Consider the following 22,260-nt stretch of genomic DNA (forward strand, 5'->3'; position numbering starts at 1 on the left):
ACAGGGTATATTTTATAGTTAGTATCACATTTGGCCACCCTGTCAATACTGTTGCTATTCACTCAGGAGAAAGTATATGCCCACGTCAATTTTTCCTGGGGCTGATACTTTTCTGTTATTTTTCCTTACACTGAAAAAAGCCATTATTATTATTACTTCTTTGCACACTGAATATGGCAGACACTTGGACTGGTTGATCAACCTGTATTTTCAAATCCATTCCTCCCCTGTCTGCCTCTACCACAGTGTAATAAAACTCACTTTTCCAGACTATCTTTAAGCTTTGAGTGATTATGTGACACAGTCCTGGCTAGTGAGATGCAAAGCTGACTGGCAGCTGCTAATGCTTTCTGTTCCCTCTCCTCCTCCTTCCTGCCTAGCTCATGGATGGTGAAGCAGCCATCTTACAAATATGTAGATTAAAACTACCTGCTAAGGATGGCAGCATAGAAAGATGTAACAAGCCTAAGACATTAGCCACATTGTAGAATCACTGCATCAGAATGGAGGACCTATCTGAACTTTTTCCAATTTTTAAAATAGTGGTAATATATACATAAAATTTACCATTTTAACCATTTTAAGTGTACATGGTATTACCTACATTCATATTGTTGTACAACCATCACCACCATCCATCACATCTCTATAAGTCTCTTCATCTGGTAATACTGAACCTCTACACCCATTGAACAATAACTCTGCATTCCCCTTTCCTCCAGCCCCTGGGAACCCATATTCTACTTTCTGTCTCTGATTTCTGACTGCTCTAACTACCTCAGCTAAATGGAATCATACAGTATTTACCTTTTTGTGATTGGCCTATTCATTTAGCATAATGTCTCCAAAGTTCATCCATGTTGTTGCATATGTCAGAATTTTTTTGTTTTTATGGCTAGATGATATCCTATTTTATTTATGTGCCACATTTTGCATATTTATTCACCCATTCATGGACACTTGGATTGCTTCCACATTTCAGCTGTGGTGAATAATGCTGCTATGAATATAGATGTACAAATATCTCTTTGAGAACATGCTTTCAATTCTTTTAGGTATATACCCAGAAATGGAAGTGCTGGATCATATAATAATTCTATTTTTAATTTTTTGAGGAACTGCCATACTGTTTTCCACAATAGCTGTATCATTTTACATTCCTACCAATACTGACAAGGGTTTCAGTTTATCTATATCCTAGCCAATATTTGTTACTTTCTGTTTGTTTGGTGTTTTTAAAGTAAATCTTAATTATTCTAATGCACGTGAGGTATCTCATTGTAGTTTTGACTTGCATTTCCCTAGTTATTGTTGATATTCAGCATCTTTTCATGTGCTTACTGGCCATTTGTCTTGTATTTTGACAAATGTCTGTTGAGGTCCTTTGCTCATTTTTGAATTGGGTTGTTTTTTGTTGTTGAGTTTAGGAGTTATCGATATTAATACCATATCAGATATGTGATTTGCAAACATTTTCCAGCATTCTATATGCCATGGTCTAAATGTGTCTTCTCCAAAATTCATTTGTTGAAACTTAATAGCCAATGTGATAGTATTAAGAGGTGGGCCTTTTGAAAAGTGATTAAGTCATGAGGACTCTTCCCTTGTGGATGAGATTAAGTCCCTTACGAAAATGCTGGAGGGAGCAATCCCATAACTGGGTATATACCCAAAGGATTATAAATCATTTTACTATAAAAACACATGCACATGTATGTTTATTGCAGCACTATTCACAATAGCAAAGACTTGAAACAAACCCAAATGCTCATCAATGATAGACTGGATAAAGAAAATGTGGCACATATACCCCCATGGAATACTATGCAGCCATAAAAAAGGATGAGTTCATGTCCTTTGCAGGGACATGGATGAAGCTGGAAACCATCATACTCAGCAGACTAACACAGGTACAGAAAACCAAACACTGCACGTTCTCACTCATAAGTGGGAGTTAAACAATGAAAACACATGGACACAGGGAGGGGATATCACACACTGGGGCCTGTTGCGGGAGTAGGGGGCTAGTGAAGGGATAGCATTAGGAGATCCTAATGTAGATGACAGGTTGATGGGTGCAACAAACCACCATGGCACGTGTGTACCTACGTAACAAACCTGCACATTCTGCACATGTATCCCAGAACTCAAAAGTTTGAAAAAAAAAAAAGAACAGAATAATCTCTACCTATAAGATGGATTTGCATTTTGAATCTTGTAATCTTATGAATCCATTATGAATCTTGCATTATTAATCTTGTAAGATTCCTAATGGAAATCCAACTTATAAGTCTAAAATTAGTATTCATTGGAACCATGTGGAAGTATGTATGGGATGTGATCACAAAGCAATGTTAGTAGTTCAGATTTGTATCAATCAACCAGTCAATACTACGGATATAGTCCACCTATCGCTTTTGAACCCATCCATTCTCTATTACTATTTCATTGTTATCCTTCATTCTTTCTCACATGCTTTGGCCAGTGACTTGCTAAAATCCAAACACACTGTGTCTATAGAATTTTTCTATCTACGAATTTAGTCACCCTAAACAACAGCAATGTGTTGTCTCTTATGGGTTGTTTTCAGTGCTTTAAACCATGCTGTTTCTCAGTTAACTGCTTGCTGAAAATGTGTTTGTTTGTTTGTATATTCTGGAATCTGCTGGCCATTTGATAAAATGGGCTTAATTCTGACAATGTGAATGGATTTCAGCTTTTTTATGCAGTGTTTCACCATTAACGTAATACATTCCTATACGTTATAAATGAAATTCATTGAATTTGAATCATATAATTTTTACACACAGGAGATTATTAATTGCTATATAATCTGAGTACGTTATGTTTCCAAGGTGGAAACAGAGTTTGGATGGCTTAGGTGTCTTCCTTTTACTGGTTGTCACACACTCTTACCACGAATGAGTGGGAAGAGAATAGCTTCAGAGCCACAGGTCAGTTGAACTTGCCTCTTACTACCTGAATCACTTTAAGCTGCTACTTAATATTATGAGTATTCCTTTCTTACTTTTGTTCAAATACGAATATAGTGTGTATCTTGAAGCACTTGAGATATCTATATCTACATATCAAGGTTATATATAATATATATATGTATTTTATGAAGTCCTTCAAGATACATACTATATCTCTATTTGAACAAAATATACACACACACACACACAAACACGTACCTCTTATATATCAAAAATATAAAGAATGGCAGTTTACTTCTACGTCATTCTTTCCAAAGTTTCTTTCAGTCCAGTTTCAATAAATAGTTTCTCATTGTTTACAAAGGAAAAAAAAAAAAGCTACTCCCTTTGCAATCCCCCCCTTTCCACTGCCTTACAGATGAAAAATGGAAAGTACCTCTGACTGGTTCCCTCCCACAACCCATCAGACTGGCTGTTGGCCAGGTTTTCATTTACATAGGGTGTAACCAAGTAACCAATGGGAAACCTCTAGAGGGTATTTAAACCCCAGAAAATTCTGTAACCAGGGCTCTTGAGCTGCTTGCTCAAGCCCACTCCCACTCTGTGGAGTGAACTTTTGTTTCAATAAATCTGTGCTTTTGTTTTGCTTAAAAAAAAAAAAAAAAAAACTGCTGGAGAGAAATTGCTAGCCCCTTTTTGCCCCTTCATCTCTTCTGCCATGTGAAAACACTAACATAGCACCATCTAGGGGAAACCTGCCCTCACCAGACACCAAACCTGTCAGCATCTTGACCTTGGACTTCTCAGCCTCCAGAACCCTAAGAAGTAAATTTCTGTTGTTACTCAGTCTCAGGTATTTTTGTTATAGCAGCACAAATGACCTGAGACACCATAGGCTGCCTTTTCACTCTGTTGATAGTGGCCTTCCATGCACAAGGTTTTTAAGATGGCTGGGCATGGTGGCTCATGCCTGTAATCCCAGCACTTAGGAAGCTGAGGTGGGCATATCATTTGAGCCCGGGAGCTGAGGTCCAGCCTGGACCACGTGGCAAAACTACTTCTCTACAAAAGATACAAAAAAGTTAGCCAGGCTTGTTGGCATGCCCCTATAGTCCCAACTACTCTGGAGGCAGAGGTAGGAGATTGCTTGAACCTAGGAGGTTGAGGCTACAGTAAGCTGTTATCACACAACTGTACCCCAGCCTGGGTAACAGAGTTAGACCCTGACTCAAAAAAAACCCAAGTTTTTAAGTTTCATGAAGTTCAATTTGTTTATTCTTTTTTATGTTGTCCTGCCTTTGGTGCCATATCAAATCTTGCCAAATCCAATGGCGTAAAGCTTTTGCCCTATGTTTTAACTAAGAATCATACTTTAAGCCTTTATTTTTAGGTCTTTAATTCATTTTAAGTTAATTTTCCATATGGTGCTAGGTAAGGGTTCAACTTTGTTTTCTTGCTTGTTGATATCCAGTTTTCCCAGTACCATTTGTTGAAAAGATTGTCCTTTTCCACTGAGTGTTCTTAGCATCCCTTTGAAAATTATTTGGTCATATGTGTGAGGGATTATTTCTGGGCTCTCTATTCTGTTCCATTGGTGTATATGTGTGTCTTTATGCCAGTACCACACTGTTTTGATTACCATCGCTTTGTATTAAATTTTAAATTCAAAAAGTTCAAGTCTCCCACATTTGTTCTTTTTCAATATTTTGTCTGAACATTTAAGAAAAAAAAAAAGTCCTTCGTTATAATTTTGGTTTTATATTATCTGCCGCTGAACACAATCCTGACACATTGGTATGATGTATTTTTGGTATTGAGCTCAATAATATGAGAAATTCCAAAAAACAAAGTTACAATTGAGTTCTGTCTCTCTAATATGTAAGACAGTAATTTATCAAGATTAATTTGAGATCATTTTGTGAGAAAAGGAATTTTTCCTCTTTTGTTAAATGTAGGTACGAGAAAATTGATGATAATTCATATTCAATATCTGAGGGACTTCTAACCTCAGAGCTTTATTGAGAATGACTGAATTAGATTTTCATATCTGCTTCTGCATTTAATCTGCTGTGATATGTTATTTTGGTTGACGTATACATAGAAAATCTCACCTCATACACAAAAGAGGTGGAAAAGAGCTTCCAAAAGTTAGTTGCAGTGTGGAATCGGAAATTGTATCAGTGAACTTTTCATACTCTGCAACATTAAAAACAGTCTCTCTTTCCACTTCAAATGGATCTTTTACCTCTGAATGATTTTGTAACATCACAGACTGGTCATTTGGAAAAGATTGGCTCAATAAGTTAGGTAGTTCTTCCAAATATTGATCCATTCCATCATATAATGTTAAAAGAAAATCATAGGGTTTTTCATTTTGTTTCTGTTTTTGGAGATAGGGTCTTCCTCTGTCACCCAGGCTAAAGTGTGGTGGCACAGTCTTGGCTCACTGCAGTATTAACCACCCAGGCTTAAATGATCCTCCCACCACAGCCTCCCGAGTAACTGGGACTAAAGGCAAACACCACCATGCTCGGCTATTTTTTTAATTATTTGTAGAGATGAGATCTTGCTATGTTGGCAGACTGGAAAAATCATGTTAATAATAACAAAATTGATTTTATCGGAAAAGTCTTTAAATATTAGGAAACTATTAAGCTCATGGCAATGGATACCAGTTTTCCAAAATCCTAATTGTTACCAGAAAGCTCAGATTTTTATCACCAACAACAGAGACTTCCAGTTGATCCCCTTGAAGTAACAGGCTCACTTTGATCATTTTCAAGAAAATTTCTGTCAAATATTAGATCTGAATAACGATAGCTTTCTGTCATTCATTATTTCAAGGAAGAGTGGTGCTCAAGTAACAATGGTTACCCATGCTCTAAAAAAGTGACAGTTCAGCCCACATTCAATCAATAGCACACGCGCTTGTCCTTAAGAAAACCATGGTACTTGGTATGCTTTAGGTTCATTTCCTATTGTGGCATAATTTTTAAAACACATATTCAAGGGCAGAGATTCAATAGTAATTTTTCACTGTTTCATAAGGACATTCTGAAGTAAATATTTTAATTTTTAAATATTTATTTTAACAGTGAGTACATGATAGCAAAAAACACAGTGATAACTAGTAAAGTTTGGTGCCACTATCTTGATTCATGCTAAGGCACCAACAATCTTACCCTCTATTGCTTTGGCACCATCACTGCAAATGTCAACACAATGAAAATAATGCTAAAACATTATTTGCCTTTATGAAAATAGTTTTGACTCTATGGGCCACCAAGGGTTCACAATACATTTTGAGTAGCACTACCATATGGAATACCAAACTGACCAACAATTAAACCAAAAATACACAATATATCAAGTAAAGCTGCTACCTAAGAAATCTAAATCATTCAACAATTAGCATTAAGGGTCACTGGTTCATGAAACATGAATTCCTTTGCTGAGGTAATAGTACTTGTATTCCAAAAACAAGTCATCACATTAATATTTGTTATTTGCTTTTTCCTCTGATTGATAGAAGTAATGCATACTGACACTTGGAAAACTATGTAGGCATAAAATTACCTCTCTCTCACCACCAACCCAGAATTAACTGTTTTTGACAATTGACATGCTTTGTCAATACTGTAAGCTTTCAACCTATCATTTAAAATTCTATCAAAACATAATTTTGGTGGCTGTAAAATATTCTACTTTGAAATTAAACAATTTTCCAACTACTTCGCTATGGTCAGGTTATTTCCAATTTTTTGTTGTAGGCATTGCTGTCAACATTTAATATAGATACACATTCTGGTCATTAGGTGTTGTCAGACTTTTTAATTTTAGTTATGTTCTGGTTTGTGTAGTAATAGTTGATTGTGGCTTAAATTACATTTCCTTGATAAATAATCTTTGGCAATTTTTCATGTGCTTATTTGCCACTCATATCTTCTTTTATGAATATTATTAATAATTATTGTATCCTTTCCTCTTGTATCTTTTTAATAGTTGCTTTCTGAAAAATTTGATTTTGTTGTATATGGCATTTTGCATATGTTGACTTGCTATAGAACTAATAAATGCAGCTCATGGGAAATAGAGAAAAATAAGAAGAAAACATAATAGTCCCTCATAATCTTACCACTAAGAGGTTACCACTGCCAACCCTTTAGTTTATTTTTTTTTCAGTCTTTCTTTGCCTGATGCAATTTTCCATAATCAGGTCAATATTACAGATTCATTTAGTGAACTACTTTTGTTTCAACACCACTGATGAGCACTTCTGTGCATTGTTAAATACTCTTTCCATATCACCCTTTCTTATTCCTACACCATCCACAGGAAACTAAAGTTTAGATTGGGGAAAATCAATACAAAACAATAAACAATACAGTACTATGATATAAAAGGTAGTAAATATATAAATATATAAGTAAATATATAAATTTACTGGAGAACTGTAGTAAATTTAGAGGGCACTATAGAAGGTCAGTTAGAGCTAGAGTTAAGAAAGAGCAATGAGAGAAAAAGACAGCAGGTGTGAGCCAGTGTCCCATGTGAGCAGCCGCACTGAGGCAGAAGTGAGCAGGGCTATGGTGGGACCATTTGAGTTTGCATGAATATTCAGTAAGGAGAGCAGTGTGTTTGGTTCAGATTAAAAGTGGGAGTCGACAGATATTAGAGGTCCTTAAAGGTTGGCAAATGAGCTGCTGCTCTCTGTAGAACTGAAATATGTTTAGAATTACATAGAATTTAATGGTGTACAGGAGAAAGGCCTGCTTAACTACAAAACTCTTATTTATGATGGAAAAATAAAAACACCACATGCATACTGCCATTCCCAGAAAATACTGTGAAAATACTGCCTTGTTGTGGCTACAAATTGTGTAACCCCACCTTTGGTGAATGACATATATTTTCTAATTTTATGCTAATAATATGATAGAGCTACAATTATCTCAGATTTTAAAATTGATAAAGTCTAGGTGGGTTGAGCCATTTGCCTGCAACCACCTCATGTCCCATAAGTCATAGGAAGGAGTTCAAACTCAGACCTGATTTCATGCTTGTTCTTTATCTAAAGGATGGTTCTCAACCCTGGATATACATTAAAATCAGCCACAGAGCTTTTAAAACTTTCAATGCCCACATTTCCATCCACTATTCTGAATTTCTGATTAATTAATCTGAAGTGGGGGTCTAATCTCAATGTTTTTAAATGTTCTCCCCCAGTAATTATCATGTGCATTCATATTTAAAAACCGCTGTTAGAGACCACACTGCTCAGCCAGCATGGACCTTGGTGTTCCTCAGATTATAATGAAAACTGTCAGGGCTTTTTCTCCAGAACTTACCTAGTTTTGAATTAATAATTTGGTTGATTTCTTGAGCGCATGTTAAACTTCCCATTGAAATTTAATTTCAAGAAATGTACACATGTGATATGTTTTCTGGCTCTTTCATATGTGAGAATGTCTTTTTCACTTCTTAACACAAGGAAAACCAAGTAAATATGGACTTTGGAGGAGCAATACTTACTCAAATTTTATAGATATTTTTCTGCTCTCTTCTGGAATTTATTGTTGCAGAAGGCAAATCTTATGCAAACCTTTCTTTTTAAATTAACTTCTGTACTTTTTTTTTTTTTTACCATTTTATAGCTATCATCTCTTTATCATTGATTTTTCTTATGAATTCTGAGACAGCATCTGATATTTAAACTCTAATTCAGTGATAGACATTGTCAATTCCTTCACTGATTTCAATAAAGACTCTAATACTCCTATATTTTCAATTTCTTGAAATGTCTTTAACTCACCTAACAAGCTTCTTAATTCATCCTTGTACCTTCTGGCTCTTGTTTCATGTAATTTATATTCTTTTGATTACGTCAGATAGTATAAAAATACTTTTTTATATTCTTGGGATAGTAATCACTTTCCTATATTCTGAAATATAGTTTCCTTTGTTGTTTTCCTCCTCCTTTATTCTTAAACAAGTTCTGTTTAGACTGTCAATGATGGGCATGTGGATTTCCATTCATGACATTTGGTGTCTGTTGGACTCCAGCTATAAATAGCTAAAAGGCCAATGAGCATACATTCTAAATTCTAGTCCAATTTTTACTTTGTAAGAATTCATATTGTTTTGATTGAATATGTCAAGTAGTATCCTTATGGGGATATTGTCTGTGTTGAGATGATTTGGGATATTTGCCTTCAAGATTATGATTTCTGAAAAGAGTTAATAAATATAAACTTATAATACCCAATTAGCACTGCTGCAAAGGCTTCTGTGTCTTGGCCTCAGCTTACAACATTTTTATTTTTAAGGTCTGTATCTCCATGATGCAATGTAATAACGTATTCTCTTTTTTTGCCCTTCCTCAAATTGCCAAGTTAAGTATAGAATGCCCAGTTAAGTTTGAATTTCAGATAAATGACAAATAATTTGTTAGTGTGAGTATGTCCCAAATACTTATGGGCATACTCACACTAACAAATTATTTGTAGTCCTCTTTTAAGACTTGGGACATACTTATATTAAAAATTGCTTGTAGTTTATATGAAATTCAAGTTCAACTGGGCATCCTTGTATTTTTATTTGCTAAATCTGACAATCATAAGTTTCTCTACATTCCTTTCAAGTAGTTTTCTGGGAGCCTCAGTTTCTAATTTGTATAGAAAGAGCTGTTTTAGTGGGAGTGAGTGTATGTGAGGAGGGTTTGGTAACACAGAAGTCTCTCTGATCACTTCACAAGGCGGTACACCTGTGCAGGAGAGTGACAGCTGCACAGTTTTGTCTTGGTATAATCCTGGTGTTCTCGAGCCAGAGGACAAATGGTTTGGGGATTCCTCTAGTTTCTTCCAGCTGGACAGCTTGTTCTGTGGCAAGGACTTGGCATTTGTGGGTCTTGGTTGCATTTTTCAATCCAAGTGTATCCATCTTACTCTTGGATGTAAGAGTTCCCAGATTCTGAAAATTGTAGTTTGAGATGGCCTTTGTTAATTTTAAACATTTTGCATGAGAAATTGGGAAAGGCTGACTCTGAGGCTTTTAGCCAGAAGTTATTGGAAACTCGACTCCTGGCACTATTTGTGTGTGCTTGGACTACAACTTCTGAAGCATTGTCAGAGGCCCAAAATGAAAGGAGCAATAGTTATTTTTGGCCAAATGAATCCTGCCAAAATGGGATCAACTGAGATGTCTAAATCTACCTTTACAACAGCAAGGCATATTCTTTGGGAAAAGGCCATGGAGTTGCTGGATGCAGGATTGTCACCTAAGGATGTATTTCAAGTGATGCTGTAGCTTTTGAGCTTTTGCGTGTCTATAGATGTATGTTGGAATGCCTCAGGGTTGTTGGACACAGTGTTGGTTTCATCCCAATAAGGGACAGATTGTTGAAGGTCTACTCACCTCTTGCCTGTTTTACAGCCACTTGATACAACAGAGGCATTTTTAACAAGAATTCCTTCTTTTATGCTACTCTGAGTAAACGGTCAATCATGCCATCCCTCACACCACTTAGCATTGCACTTAGATACAGGACCATCTGCTGCTGGTTGTTTGGCAATCTTCAGAGCATGTAAAAACAGGCAAAGTACAAGAAAACATCATCACAATTGGTCTTGACACTCTTAGTTCAACCAGTTCCCAGCTACCAGCTCTTCTTAAATAAGTCATGCATTTAGCTCAGTTCAAAGCATAAGGTTATAGATCTTGCTTTTGTGTAAATGTGCAAATGCTTCGTGCTGTGTTTTATCTTCCCAAACACAAGCCAACCCACCTGCTTTGCCTGTTCGATTTCTTCCAGCTGGTTTCCCATTTGTCTTAATTTACTCTCAAGGTTTTTGCCTTATTGACTTATCAAGGAAGCCTAGTCATTTATTTTATGAAGATTATCTGTTTACGGCTGTACAATTTGATGAGCATAACACAAATTTGGTGTTAATTGTATTTACTTGGGTTTAGTAGAACAAGATGATGGATTTTTTTATAAACTCCCTAAGAGACGGGGACCGCTGAGGAACTCATGTGGAAAGAGTCCTTTCTTCCACTACTGTTCATCAGAGGTGTTGAGACAAGCTGGGATGATGCCACACAACCTGCAACCTGCAACCCCAAAAGCTCTTTTTGAACTTCTTACACTGTTGACAAGCTGTTGTGGGAAAGCAAACCTCTTGAGAACTGCTAGACAGAAAGGTGTTCATTTGAGATCCAGAAATGGGAGGATTAAAGAGTTTTGACCTGGATCCTGTGTAGCTGAATGTTCTCTTGTTCCAGGCCCACCCCATTTTGTTTTGTCCCATTCCAAATGGGTTCATTGTGTTTGAGTGGAAATATACTCTGCTGGGCAAGGAGGGAGAGCTGGAAAATTTCTAATACATTAGTGACTTGTACCCCAGAACTTCATTTTTCTTGACCTGAAAGATAAAGTCAATAAGTGTTTAGCTGGGGACTAAACAGCTGAAAGAAAGAGATCCCAAACTACAATGCTCTTAAAAAGACAGCGGCTTAAATTAGAGGTTTGTTTCTTCTCATGTCATTGTTTTGAGGTGGGCGTTTCAAGCTGGTTGGGGGGCTCTGAATCTCTAAGCTGTTCAAGAGCACAGTTTCTTTCCGTCTTGCCATGGGGTCATACTTGAGGCCATTTTTCACACATGCAAGGGCAAAGCCGGGTCTTGGCAAATTCAGCCAGCCTGCAAGAAGGATGAAAAGAAGTCCAGGATGAGCATTTGTTTCTCAATAAGTCTCACACACAGGAGCTTTTGTACTTTCCCTCAGATCACATTAGTGAGAACTTAGTCACATGACTATCGCCACATGGGAAGCTGAGAAACATAATCTTGAATAGGGAAGACATGCCCAGGAAAAAAGGGAGAATGGAATTTTGAGGACAAATAGCTATTAACCAGAAATATCAATATCAATAGTTGTAAAAGTCAAATAAGATAATAAGTGCTAAGCACCTGCTGATGTAGAATATTACTGAGGACATAATACTCAATAAAAAGCTTTTTCCTGCCTTCATTTATGTTCTTCTTAAGAGACTGATAATTATTAGCAGAAGAGGAGGGGCAATTAGAAACATGATGCACAGCTCTAAATACAGACAGGAGAGGAATGGGAAGAACTGAGCTGGGTCTGGTATCACTTGAAATTTAAATAACTCTCATTCCTGAATGATTTAATTAACTGGTTACACAGTGGATGCTGAGTACAAAACAATTCTCCTAAAGAGCCTCTCTAAAAACATAACAGGAGTCATCCATTTTTAGTTATAGGACCATGAATCGTCTTATAAATAAACTTTCCAACATAGTTCTTTGGAAATTATAGATGTTAGATAATTGCTAGCTCAATATTTATTGTTCACCATATTCAACATTGAAAGTCCTAAGATAATAGGCTTAAGTGTGGATTAGACTCTGGCTGGAGCTTTGTCCATTGAAAACATTCATGTGTGAATTTCTGAGTAAGGCACTATCCCAAGTACTCTAATTTCTTTTTCTGTAACTTTGGAACAATCCAAGGATTTGGATGATACAAGCTCAATAATACATGTGAAATGTCTAAGTCATACAAAGTCCATTTAAAACTTTTAAAGTATTACTATGCTTTAAGATCAGAAAAAATAAAAATTAGGGTGTTTGGCAAAAACAAAGTTTTGTGGAAAGTAAAATACATAATGGACTTCTATTTTAATAACTGTGCTTAACAAACTAATCCCCTTTGTTATGACACAAAACTCTAATTCTTTGACAAAATATATGCATACTTATATAACTTGAAGGATATATATTGAGATTATTTCTGGTTGATGTATTTATGAAGGGTTATTATTTTTTTTCTTATTTGTTTTTCTAATATTCTCTGTCCCCAAGAAAATTAATGTGGGGAATTGGAGGGCAGAAGGAACAAGACTTGATATAATCATGCATTTTAATAGATCTTCTAACTACAAATGTTCCAAAAGCCTTTTCATATTGTCTGGAATCACAACAATCCAATATCCCCATTAGGTGACCAAGGAAAGGAGGCATGGGATGATGTTGGGTGTTTTTTCAAATGTAAATCTATTATGTATGGCTCCCCAAGATAGTTGTGGGAACAAAATTGGAACCCGTAACGCATCCATTAAAGGCCTCGAAACTCATGAAATTCATTGTTCATAGAAACATAATGAGTGCAAAAGACTGACATTTCCTTTGCCATTGTTTCTTTCTTTAATGCTCCCTAGTGCCCCATATTCCTACAGGAAACAGCTCCCCACTCCTTCCTCTTAGTGGACATCAAAAGGCTTAGAAGCTATTTGTACATACACCATATGTGCATTGTAGAGACTGAAATCAAATCTTATTTCAAGTTCCCTAGTGGGAATTATGGGGGGAGCGTGTCAGGGTTACTCCAGGAAATGAAGGTGAAGGTTATCACATTTATTTTCCATATCCAGCAAAATCTCATGTAGCCTATCTCCAATAAGAGATTTGTCTTTCAAAGTTAACTCTGTATTTCCCAGAGAGAGTTCATTATGTTTCTTCAAATGCCTTCACACCACAGGAACTTGAGGGTGGAAGAGGAGGATGGAAATTACCAGGTATAAATGAAAAACATTTATTTGTGTAGTCCTACTTCAAACAGTGTTGCTATTCTAGTCTGGGGTTCTGGCCTCACTCTTTACCATAGCATTTGTTCTTATCTAAATCTCATTTTCTCATTTTCCCTGAGTTGGTAGCAAAACCAAATTTGGCCATACAAAGCTCAATAGTAATACTGGGTCACAAGTAGAAAAATGTGTATCTTCTTGTCCTTTATATGGTTTCATTTATCTATGTGGGGGGTGTGTGGAAAGAGTGGGGTAGAGGGATTCTAATAAGTCTACAACTTTATTCTACCTTGTTTGAGAAGTCGTTCTTTAAGACTTTAGGTGAAAAGTGTTTGATATCCTCTTTCTGCTTACTTGTCTATAACTCAAAAATATAGTAAGGGAAGATAAATATGTATTCCTGGCAATTCTTTCTGTGAGGTCCATTTGAATCCACATTTATGGGGGTTCACTGGTCACAAGGAAGTTTGATCTTAATGACATCAAATCTAACTAAGAAATCTCAGTGTTTTTGGTCAGTGTAAGTAAATTTATGTCATTGTTTTCCAAAGTGTATTTCATAAAACACTAGTTCAGAAGCATTATTAATAGGTATCACCCAAAAACTAGCTAGTCTCATTTTTTCAGATGTCCAAGAATTACTTGTGAACATACTCCAGTAAGTAAAATATGAATCCAGATAAGAGAGATAAAAACAAGAAAAAATGTTGAGAAACCAGTAAAACTAATAACCTTCTTAATTGCTAAAAATGAGGCCATGCAGCCTAATGCCTGAGTTTAAGAAAGGATCTTTTAGAAAGGAGGATGCATTAGTCTGTACTCACATTGCTAATAAAGACATACCCAAGACTGGGTAACTTATAAAGGAAAGAGGTTTAATTGACTCACAATTCCACCTGGCTGGGGAGGCCTCAAAATCATGGCAGAAGGCAAATGAGGAGCAAAGTCATGTCTTTACATGGCAGCAGGCAAGACAGCATGTGCAGGGGAACTCCCTTTTACAAAACCATCAGATCTAGCGAAACTTACTATCATGAGAACAGCACAGGAAAACCCCACCCCTGTGATTCAATTACCCCTGCTGGGTCCCTCCCATGACATGTAGGGATTATTACAATTCAAGGTGAGATTTTGGTGGGGACACAGAGCCAAATCATATCATTCCGCCCCTGGCCCCTTCCAAATCTCATGTCCTCACATTTCAAAACCAATAATGCCTTACCAACAGTCCCCTAAAGTCTTAATTCATTTCAGCATTAACTGAAAGGTCCATAGTCCAAAAGCTTATCTAAGACAAGGCAAGTTCCTTTCGCCTATGAGCCTATAAAATCAAAAGCAAGTTAGTTATTTGCTAGATACAATGGGGGTAAAGGCATTAGATAAATACAGCTGTTCCAAATTGGAGAAATTGGCCAAAACAAAGGGGTTACAGGCCCCACGCAGGTCTGAAATTCCTGCAGGGCAGTCAAATCTTAAAGCTCCAACATGATCTCCTTTGACTCCATGTCTCACATCCAGGTCACAATGATGCAAAAGGTGGGTTCCCGTGGCCTTGGGAGGCTCTGTCCCTATGGATTTGCAAGGTACAGTTCCCCTCCTGGGTGCTTTCACAGGCTAGTGTTGTCTGAGGCTTTTCCAGACACACAGTGCAAGCTGTCAGTTGATCTACTATTTTGGGGTCTGGAGGACAGTGGCCCCTCTTCTCACAGCTCCACTGGGCAGTACCCCAGTGGGGACTCTGTGTAGGGGCTCCAACCCCACATTTCCCTTTTGTACTGCCCCAGCAGAGGATCTCCATGAGGGCTCTGTGCCTGCAGTAAACTTTTTCCTGGATATCCAGGTGTTTTCATATATCTTCTGAAATCTAGGCAGAGGTTCCCAAACCTCAATTATTGACTTCTGTGTACTCATAGGCTCAACACCATGTGGAAGCTGCCAAGACTTGGGGCTTGCACCCTCCAAAACCATGGCCTGAACTGTACCTTGGCCCCTTTTAGCCACAGCTGGAGCAGCTGGGATGCAGGGCACTAAGTCCCTATGCTCACACAGCAGGGGGGCAATGAGCCTGGCCCAGGAAACCATCCCCCACCCCCCCAACCCCACCCATGGGCCTGTGATGGGAGGGGCTGCCACAAAGTTCTCTGACATACCCTGGAAACATTTTCCCCATTGTCTTGGTGATTAACATTCAGCTCCTTGTTACTTATGCACAGTTCTGCAGCAGGCTTGAATTTCTCCCCAGAAAATGGGTTCTTCTTTTCTATTGCATTGTCAGGCTGCAAATTTTCCAAGCTTTTATGCTCTGTTTCCGCTTGAATGCTTTGCCACTTAGAAATTTCTTGTGCCAGATACCCTAAATCATCTCTCTCAAGTTCAAAGTTCCACAGATCTCCAGGGCAGGGGCAAAATGCCTCCAGTCTCTTTGGATAGGAAGAGTGACCTTTGCTCTAGTTCCCAACAAGTTCCTCATTTCCATCTGAGAGCACTTCAGCCTGGACTTTATTGTCCATATCACTACCAGCATTTTGGTCAAAGCCATTCAACAAGTCTCTAGGAAGTTCCAAACTTTCCAAAATCTTCCTGTCTTCTGAGCCCTACAGTCTCTAGAAAATTCCAAACTTTCCCACATTTTCCTTTCTTCTCCTGAGCCCTCCAAACTGTTCCAGCCTCTGCCTGTTACCCAGTTCCAAAGTCACTTCCAGATTTTCAGGTAATTTTATAGCAGCACCCCACTCTACCAGTAACAATTTACTGTATTAGTCCATGCTCACACTGCTAATAAAGACATACCTGAGACTGGGTAATTTTTAAAGGAAAGAGGTTTAACTGACTCACAGTTCCACTGGGGAAGCCTCATAATCATGGCAGAAAGCAAAGGAGGAGCAAAGTCACGTCTTACATGGCAGCAGGCAAGAGAGAACGTGGAGGGGAACTCCCTTTTATAAAACCATCAGATCTTGTGAGATTTATTCACTATTATGAGAACAGCACAGGAAATACCCACCCCCATGATTCAATTACCTCCCACCAAGTCCCTTCCATGACATGTGGGGATTATTACAATTCAAGGTGAGATTTGGATGGGGACACAGAGACAAACCATATCAAAGGGTATACAAGAATTTATTCTAGTACAGGATGTAATCAGTAGCCTCTGTCTAGAAAAGGAAATGCAAACCAAAAACCTGTGAGTCTCCTTAGATTTAAGTATAAAACAATCTTGTGGGGGAATCTTCTCTAGAATGAAAATGAGACCTGGAACCTGGGAATCAGGCCCCAATTAGGAGAGAGGTTGCTGCCAGGTCACTATGGAGTCATCTATGAGCTATGAATATGCAAAATCATGCAGACTGTTTGGAAAATTGAAGTCCTTTTATGTACTATCTATAATTTAAAGAATTACATTGTGCTTGATTTTCTAGAGATGGGATTATTACCTTGTAGGGCAGGTAGAATTTCTATTTTTTTTTTTTTGAAACTACAGACTTAAGATGATACAGCCATCACAGTGGATTTCCTAGACCACACTTCTCTTAGAGGCAATGAGTCCCAGAGAGCAAGAAGAGCACATGTCTTGATCTTGGCTGCCTGAGAGTCCTATAGAAGCTTATCATCCTTCTCCATTCCAAGACACACACAAAGTCCTATAGGAAATATCAAGATTGTTGTCTTTGGATGGTGACATTTCCTCTTTCGTTTTGTGTTTTTTGTGTTTTTATTTCTGCAAGGGTGAAAATGATGCCTTACTTTTTATATTAATAAGAACTCATGAAATACTTACATGTATATTGTAAAAAATATAATTTACTACCACTACTTCAAGGAAAGTGACCAAAAAGAGTTTTACTCTAGAAATGTTTGAAATGTAAATTGAAGACACTTAGCTAATTTTTTAGTGGTAACTTTGATAAAATAGGCTTAGTCATGGTTCAGACATGTTATTTTAAGAAATATGGTTTAAAAACATGCAACTTTTATTTTGCCTTCTAGTTAATGCTACCCAGGGTTTCATGCTTAACTGCCTCTTCCTACAGCTATGCTATTTCATAGAAGCCCTCCACTTGAGAATATATCTGATCAAAACCTCCAAACACTTCAGGTTTTCTCTAATTTTAAATGTTATTTATTATTATTATTATTTTTAGACAGAGTCTTGCTCCGTCGCCCAGCCTGGAGTGCAGTGGCTCAATCTCTGCTCACTGCAAGCTCCGCCTACAGGGCTCATGCCATTCTCCTGCCTCAGCCTCCCAAGCAGCTGGGACTACAGGTGCCTGCCACCATGCCCGGCTAAGTTTTTTGTATTTTTAGTAGAGACAGGGTTTCACCGTGTTAGCCAGGATGGTCTCAATCTCCTGACCTCGTGATCCTCCTCCCTCAGCCTCCCAAAGTGCTGGAATTACAGGCATGAGCCACCATGCCTGGCCTCTGTTATCTGTTTCTTTAAAGAAACATTCAACAGCATCATGAATGCTCTTAAATTTTTTCAGTGTATCAGGAAAACAGGGGAAAGCTTATTACAATATGATGCTAAAAATTCAGACTGTAATGTTGACAAAAAAAAAGCCTACCATGACCTACGTAGGCATGAGAAAAGAGAAGGAACCAAAAAATCACTTTCTCCTCTTACACTAATCCTTGCAAACAAGTTAACACAGAAACAGCTTTAAGTTTAACAAAAGTAAATGACAAAACAAGCAATTGTAAGGTATGTGTGTATATATAGGTATATGTATCTTGCAATTGCCTGTGTCTATACATATCTATATCTATACATACCTATTCCCCTACATATATAGCCATATATATATTTTATATATATATGTATTTTTTTTACATATTTGGGATTTCAAAAGTTTGGGAGAATATATACTTTATATATACACACACACATAGAAAATACATATATATAGAATATAATATATTCTAATCCCAAATATTTAAATGCTTTGCCTGTCTTGCATGACCAAAGGGATAAAAATGCCTTCTCTTTGGAGTCCTAGAGACCATGTCTCCAACTTTCATGTCCTGATGGGATGATGTTCTTCCACTCCTGTAAGAACCCTAACTCTGGCACAACCTCAGCTGTGTATGCTTCCCTCCATTTCTTTGAAATTTTGGCTTTCACACAGATCCCCGTAAACTTCAAAGGAAAAGGAGAATCTTCCTACTTAACCAACTATTTGTCCATCTGTCCATCCTATGCCTGCCTTCTTTCTCCTCTTTGTTTTCCATCAACATGACCATACATTGAACACCTATGATATATACCCAGCATTGTGCTAGGTGTTTACAACATGCACTCTGTTTTCCATGCTATCATCTTAAATACTCTTATTTAGCCCTCTCTCCTGAGGAGTACTGCCTTTGGTTTCCATGTCATTAGAAGCCTTTCTACCTCATCAAGCTGTAGATACCCTAGAGTAAGATGGAAGTGAAAGAGTGTGGCATAGTAGAAAGAGCATGAACTCTGAGAGAATTATCCTTAGGATTAAGCCTTGGCTTCTCTATTTCCTACCCATGTGTCCTTGGATGAGTTACTTACCCTCTCTCAGCCTCAGTTTTCTCATCTACTATCTATCTGAGGGTAACAATACTTACTTCAGAGCTGCTAGAGGAATTCGATGAAATAACATGTAAATTTCCTTAAAATATGCCCACAGCATGGGAAGCATTTAATAAATAGTAGCAATTCTAATATCTAAGTGATAGCTGCCAATTCATTAGATATGGGCATGTTCAGAATGGTCCATTGACTTATACTTGCCCCATTATGTATGTATGAGGACAATAAAAAGTTGCCCAGTTGATTTTTTATTGCACTTTTTTATGTACATGCATTACGTAGACAGCCTACTCAATAGGTATTTATTATAATAATGAAGTACGCAGTCTAATGTTTCTCTTCATTTGTATAAGATTTAAGAAAGCCCTGTTTTTTCAGCTTTTTTGGTACATAAATTCATGGCAGTTTTGTTATAATCCCCATCGTTTTGTTTGATTTTCCCTGCATTTCTTAAATTAAGAAATATCCATAAATTCAGATTAGCTGTAACTGACTCATGGTGTTCCTTCCCTTTGCCATTTCCTTCCTTTCCATCTTCTTGTAATTTAAACTTTCCATATCCTAGAGTGAGTAATATGAGTTCCCAGTTTTTCCACAGCTTCAATAAGCAGGCTGGAAAATGTTTTAATGGACTGCTAGAACCAATGAATATTAGTGGTTTTCCCCCATCTTCCTGAAGGTTTTCCTATCCAGCCCTTCTCTCCCTTTCATGTCCTCCACATCTTATCAGTTGTAATGAATTGAACCCGTAGTACCAGTGCTAGAAGAGCTGTTTCTTAGTTTAAATGGTAGTGGTACTATTTTGCTACTAAAATTAATTTTATACTCTTTTAATTAATACTTTATATTCCTTGTTCTGTTTATTTTGAAATGAAAACTCCTCAGATATTTTTCTCTGTATACCTAGTTGTACCCAGAGGAGACAAGAGATCTAGAAGTATCCTTAACGCGTACCTGGAAATTCTTTCTATTCCAATATGTACCCAGTTTTTAAAACATTTTTCCCATACGTAAGTCTTACTCAAAAGTTTTCCTAGAAAAGTCATATTCTGGGCATGCTATGTTTTTGCTGAAGTGTCTAGGCTTTGTTTTTGTCCTGTCAGGGATATGACTTGTGAGTTTTCCTTTATCTGTGAGAGAAAGTTGACCTTTTGTGCTAAATCCATTTCCTGGTGAGTCAGCCTTCTTTCTTTTGGGTTTGCCTATTGCTCAGTGCCAACTCTTACGTTCCACTAATTCAGCACCTGTCCCTTCTTAAACAGGTTGTTCAAACCCCCATACTAGCCCCATCTTTGACCTAGTGACTTCTTTGTGTGGCCAGTTATTTAATTTTTCAAAGCCTCTGTTTTGACACTTGAAAAAAAAGTAAAAATAACATTATCCTAGCAGGGCATATTAAATAATGCAAATGAGGGTAACTACCAGTGATAAATTTTACCAGGAAGGAAGTAATGGTGAAATAATGAGAATTTATTTTATCATAAAAATTTAACTTGCAGGCAGCTCCAAATAAGTAGCAATTTCCCTTTTCTTACTGTTTTCCTCCAGGAATTTGGGCTGAAATTATTCAGGATCCATTTTTCTTCACATATTTATATTTCAAAAATGGTAGAATGGAAAGGAATAGAAGTAAATCTGAAGAATTTTCAAAGCTTACTTAGGAGTTTGGCGTGGAGAGGGGAAAGCTGTCACAGCTATTGATGAATTTATTCAGTAAATACTGAGTGCCTACTCAGTGCTGCATCACTGTTTCTATATGGAAAGGAACTATCCCTCTGGGACAGTGTTTCCTTAGTGGGGGTTAGCAGTCCAAGGAGCAAAGCACATGTGTGTTTCTATAAGCAATGGAAAAAGGATACTCCAAGAATCCTATATACGTAGCTGTTTGCTGATTCCAAGAGGGCAGCTAAGACTTTTTGGAAATAGGAATAGGAATTGACCTAGCACAATGCTTGGCATATTGTAGGTGATCAATATGTGGTCATATTGAGGGAAAACAAAGAGAAAGAAGACAGGCATAGGATGGACAGATGGACAAATGATTAGTTAAGTAGGAAGATTCTCTCTTAAAGACATGTCTCTACTCTGCCAACCTTTGTTTAAAAAAAAAAAAGGAAGATATTTAAAATTAAAGAGTTTATATGAAGTCTAAGAAGGTCTTGTTACATTCTGAGAGAGTGCCAGAATATCAGAATATGAATCATAAGATCATTATTTTCTTTTTTTTAACTTTTTTTTCATTGTTTTTCATTTTTTTTTTTTTTTTTGAGATGGAGTCTTGCATTGTCGCCCAGGCTGGAGTGCAGTGGCGCGATCTTGGCTCACTGCAACCTCCACCTCCCAGGTTCAAGAAATTCTCCTGCCTCAGCTTCCCTAGTAGCTGGGATTACAGGTGCACACCACCATGCCCAGTTAATTTTTGTATTCTTAGTAGAGATAAGGTTTCACCATGGTGGCCAGGCTGGTCTTGAACTCCTGACCTTAGGTGATCTGCCCACCTTGGCCTCCCAGAGTGCTGAGACTGAATTTTATTGAAAGCCATTTCTGCATTTATTGAGGTAATCATGTGTTTTTCATCTTTAGTTCTGTTCATATGATGAATTACATTTATTGACTTGCATATGTTAAACCAACCTTGCATCCCAGGGATGAAGCCTACTTGATTGTTGTGGATTAGATTTTGGTATGCTGCTGGATTCGGCTTGCATGTATTTTGTTGAGAATTTTTGCATCAATGTTCAGCAAGGATATTGGCCTGATGTTTTTTTTTGTAGTGTCTCTGCCAAGTTTTGGTATCAAGATAATGCTGGCTTCATAGAATGAGTGGGGGAGGAGTCCCCACCCCCCGCAACCAACCCAGTTTTTTGGAATAGTGTCTGTAGGAATGGTATGAACTCTTCTTTGTACATCTGGTAGAATCTGGCTGTGAATCCATCAGGCTCTGGGCTTTTTTTTTGGTTCGTTGGTTGGTTGGTAGGCTATTTATTCTTGGTTCAATTTTGGAGCTCATTATTGGTCTGTTCAGGAAACCAATTTCTTCCTGGCTCAGTCTTGGGAGGGTGTATATGTCCAGGAATTTGTCCACCTCTTCTAGGTTTTCTAGTTCGTGTGTGGAGAGGTGTCTATAGTAGTTTCTGATGGTTGTTTTCATTTCTGTG

Source organism: Nomascus leucogenys, chromosome 11 (assembly GCF_006542625.1).
Source record: "Nomascus leucogenys isolate Asia chromosome 11, Asia_NLE_v1, whole genome shotgun sequence".
Taxonomy (NCBI): domain Eukaryota; kingdom Metazoa; phylum Chordata; class Mammalia; order Primates; family Hylobatidae; genus Nomascus; species Nomascus leucogenys.